The sequence below is a fragment of the Echinops telfairi genome, unplaced genomic scaffold, assembly GCF_000313985.2.
Source record: "Echinops telfairi isolate 266 unplaced genomic scaffold, ASM31398v2 ScPeMD7_22;HRSCAF=79, whole genome shotgun sequence".
Classification (NCBI taxonomy): Eukaryota; Metazoa; Chordata; class Mammalia; order Afrosoricida; family Tenrecidae; genus Echinops; species Echinops telfairi.
In genome coordinates, this window is record NW_022103919.1 from 12,466,197 (window position 1) to 12,469,912 (window position 3,716).

At 46.2% G+C, this 3,716-nt stretch overlaps 1 pseudogene; it reads right to left on the reverse strand.

Moving 5' to 3' along the window:
* Positions 1 to 1,138: 1,138 nt before the first annotated feature.
* LOC101641048 overlaps positions 1,139 to 3,716 on the reverse strand; it is a 112,447-nt pseudogene continuing 109,869 nt past the window's right edge.

Below are 3,716 nucleotides of genomic sequence, written 5' to 3' on the forward strand. Positions count from 1 at the left end.
CCTATCTGTACCAGTGTACATCCTCTGGTCCAGCTGGATTTGTAAGGTAGAACGGGATCATGATAGTTGGGGGGAGGAAGCATTCAAGAACTAGAGGAAAATTGTATGTTTCATCTTTGTACACTGCACTCTGACTGTCTCATCTCCTCCCTGCAGCCCTTCTGCAAGGGGATGTCCAGTTGCCTACAAAGGGGCCCTGGGTCCCCACCCCACACTCCCCCTCATTTACAACACTGATTTTTTTTTTTTTTGTCTTTGATGCCTGATCCCTGATCCCTTCGACACCTTGTGATCTCCCAGGCTGGTGTGCTTCTTCTATGTGGGCTTTGTTGTTTCTCAGTTAGATGGCCACTTGTTTATCTTCCAGCCTGTAGGACCCCAGACTCTATATCTTTTGATAGCCGGGCACCATCAATTCGGCAGTCTGAGATGCTCACCTTCCTGGCACAATCGCTGAAGACAACAGGTACACAAGCAAATGTGGTGAAGAAAGCCCTTCTCTTTCACACTACCACTCCTTCTTTGAATTGCAGTCTTATTTATTATCTCTTTTATCTTCCTGCTTGTTTTCCTCCCCTGTACAGTCTCTCTCTTTACAAACTGAAACCCTTACCCTCTGCCATCGAATGATCAAATACTTGCAATTTGCAAACACTTGGGAGTCATAATTATGTATACTTGTTTTCTTCATTTTGTGAATGTTCTGGGATACCAAAAGCATTTCTAGTGATGGTTGAATTGAACAACAAAAAAGTTCGAACCTTGGCTTCAAACACCCACTGATCCATCTCATTTAATAACAGTATCAAACGCCTAAAGGAACATAAAAGCAAGTGTGCGCTCGATTGCACCGTTTTCTTAAAGGTCTATTTCATCCTTGGTGGGTAGTGCATGGAACAGTTCAATACATTTAAACAATGTGTCGTTGACTGCCCCCGTGCAGTGTCGGTAACCCATAGATAACCAGTTGAACTAGAAATCAGTTAACAAGTCACTGTCTAAATATTTACAACACAGCTCTTGTTTAGATCATCCTTTGCTTTGATCACCGTCGGGAGGAGGAAAAGCCGGCTGGTCACACTGGCAAGGTATGAAAGCCAGATCTCTGATACTGTTCCCAGAGGTTTCTTCAGCTGGATTAAGCCATCAACTGCAAGGAAAGCCCAAGTTTGTGGCCCCCAGAAGTAATGTCTCCCTATCTACCAGTACAGGCCGTGTAAGCTTCCCATCAGGCCACAGAGTCAGGGTGCAGCCCACTCCAGTGGAACTAGCGCTGGTCACTGCTGCAGAAGTGGAATGTGGAATGCAACGGATGCTTAGCAGCCATGCCAAAATGAGTGCATGGGACACCTTAGGGACAAGCCAGGTTTACTGACATGTCAGGATACTTACAGACGTTTTGATAAATTCATCCTCCCAATTCTGTCCCATCATTGATTAGTGTGTAGCCAGAAGTCCCCAGGGCTGCAACCGGCTGTAAAGTTATTCCTTGTCCGCTTGGATTTGCCATGATCAAAGGTGAAATACAGCTTCAATTCGGAGCACCCCGGTTTGCACAAAAGTTTATGGATGGCCGAGACAGTCTAAAATCCATTTGCAGATGAAGCTTCCATTTCATTAACCAAGGATGTAGACAATTTTCCCTCAGGCAGAGAGTGGGATAAAGGAGATTATTGCTCTCCATCTGTCCTAGGGAGGGGCCATCTCTCTTAGGGGCTGTGTGTGTGTGTGTGTGTGTGTGTGTGTGTGTGTGTGTGTGTTGATGGAAGTCACTGTCCTGGGGAAAGCACAATGGGTCACATAGTCTCATTAGTCATGCCCTATTAGTCTTTCTCTAACTACCTTGGTCAGAAGGGCCTGGGCCAATCCTGTGAGCCCTTCTATCTCATGTAATGTATGTGTCCCCATCACCGTCCTGTTCCTGGGATGTACTGATCTGCCACCCATCATGAATTTACTTAACTAGCTTTCCGACTGGAAGCCTCAGATGCCATCTTGACCTTGTGTTAATGGCCTCCCTCATCTGGGTGATCTCTCTCTATCTTTGTGCTGTCTTGTTCTCTTTCAAAACTTAATAAATGTTCTCCTTAAATTATATTTGAGATCGTGGCATCTTTTGTACCCAGTAACCAGGTGCTGGGTAAACAGTAAGCCAGTCCTCATCGTCAAAGACGGCTGAATCATGGAATGTAGGTCCAGCAATATCAAAGCCAACATCACAGCCAACATTTACACACTCCCTCTTGTAAGAAGACTTGATTTTGCCACTTTTCTTTGCCATTTGGTGAGAAGGTGGGGTCACAAGTCAACTCTCAACCTTGGCAAACCTGGTCTTCAGTTATGATTTCTGTCCTGCAGTGTTATTATCTCATTTTTCGGTGAAAGTCAGACCAAACCCACGCCATCTATATTTGGTCTCCAAGGTCCCAGTGATTTTATTAGGTGAACCCAATGCTGAGAATTCCACACTACCGTCAGGAAAATCTGAATAGGGAATTTTAACCTTAGGACAAGAAACCTAACACACTGCCACACCCCATGTGCTTCCTCATTCCCAGAATGCACTCATCCTCCGACCCTTTACTAACAACCTTATTTGCAGTAGAAATCCCTGCCAATTGCCCTTCCGAGACTTTGATCTCTTTTGTGAACTTGCTTGCTTCTGGGAACTTGCTCACGAAGATAAAATATAAAAAGGTGTACCCATCTGACACTCGGGGCCCAGATCTTCTGAATGCTAGTTCCCCTGGGTCTCCAGTTAATCCATTTTCCCTCTTTCAAGTTCTCCAAGAGCTCCACCTGGTCTTTCCTGAGTCATGGTTTTGCTGCTACACCGCTACAAGACTTTGTTCTCACCAACCTACATCAAATCTTCTGTTAAGAGTATCTCTGACAGCTTTGCCAAGGTCAGCGTATGATGGAGGAATGCACGTTGACTGAGCACAACTCTCCCTAGGCCACCATGTTCCAACAGCAGGAAGGGGTGGTTTGGTTGTCTCTTGAGGGGCACCGCAGAGCAAAGGTGGGCTACTGCTAGCATGGCTGGAGGGTGAGCAGTGAAGGAGGCTGAAAATGTAGATTTGAGAAGCAGCTTATCCTTCCTCTTGGGGCCTCTGGAGAAGAAGGAAGCATTGGAGGGACAAACACTGAAATTGGGGTCTGGAAGCAGCAGGCATCCAGGGAGACCAAAAGGTTAACAGGCCAAGAGAAGACTGATTGCACATTTCAGCTCTGACAAGATCTGAGTCTGAGAGAGTTTCTCCAAATGGGAGGCAGTCACAACCAAAGCCAGACGGGACACAGTGTTATAATCTTTAAAAGAAAAAAGGATTTAACATGTACGTTAGTGCCTAAAACCAAAGCACCCCCAACCAGAGCCCTGGTTTCATTCAAAGCTGTAAAACAGTCCTAATGTCATCTGAATCCCCCACTTGTACTGTCTGACCACCAGCCTTCCAGAATGAAGTCCCAAGGAGACAGGGAGGGGCAGAAGCCCTGAGCAGCCCCCTTGGTTATGGGGGAAGGCATGGAGGAACAGGTGACTCGATAGATGAAGCAGGAACATACACAAAGAATAAGATAGGTAGACTTAGAGGAGTCTCCCTCAAGACTAAAACATGTAAGTAGGAGCCATCTCCTTTGTCCTCCCCAATTCTGGCCTGATGGGTCCGCAAAAGACCCCTTCCGTGTGAGCCTTCTGTGAGGGACTGTCTAAC